Source organism: Anneissia japonica, unplaced genomic scaffold (genome assembly GCF_011630105.1).
Source record: "Anneissia japonica isolate Jap-2015-1 unplaced genomic scaffold, ASM1163010v1 scaffold7731_len1735946_cov199, whole genome shotgun sequence".
Lineage (NCBI taxonomy): Eukaryota > Metazoa > Echinodermata > Crinoidea > Comatulida > Comatulidae > Anneissia > Anneissia japonica.
The window spans coordinates 570,115-570,469 of record NW_022758997.1 but is presented as its reverse complement, the minus strand read 5'-3'; the positions used below and the strand labels follow the sequence as shown (position 1 = coordinate 570,469).

Here is a 355-nt window from a genome sequence, read left to right as displayed (position 1 = left end):
TCTTACTTACAGAGGCCTACCTTTTTAACAATATTCTACCCTAAAGGCCTAAGTTTGTAGCAGCTAGCGGTGAGCAAGGTTCCTAAGTATAGCCTACGGTTATCAGTAAATGTCATTCTCAGCAGGCCAGAACTATTATACTAACTGTTTTAATTCAAGTATAGCCAAAAGGGAGCTGGAGCTTGTTCTAGTCGAGACATCCGCATCTTCAATTTTGAAAATTTGAAGATTAATATGCATGAGGTTAGCCAATCACGTGATTTACAAAATCAGTCATGCATACGATATCCCACATCAAATTTGATGTGGGAAATTGCACGCATGAATCGTTTGCCCAGGCCCTAATTCGAAAAAA

The 355-nt window shown here is 39.2% G+C and overlaps 1 protein-coding gene across 1 annotated transcript in view; it reads left to right on the top strand.

Annotated features, from left to right (window-relative positions):
* The window catches only part of LOC117125478 (low-density lipoprotein receptor-related protein 2-like), a 136,419-nt gene that overhangs the window by 18,319 nt on the left and 117,745 nt on the right, over positions 1-355 (top strand). The window lies entirely within an intron of this gene.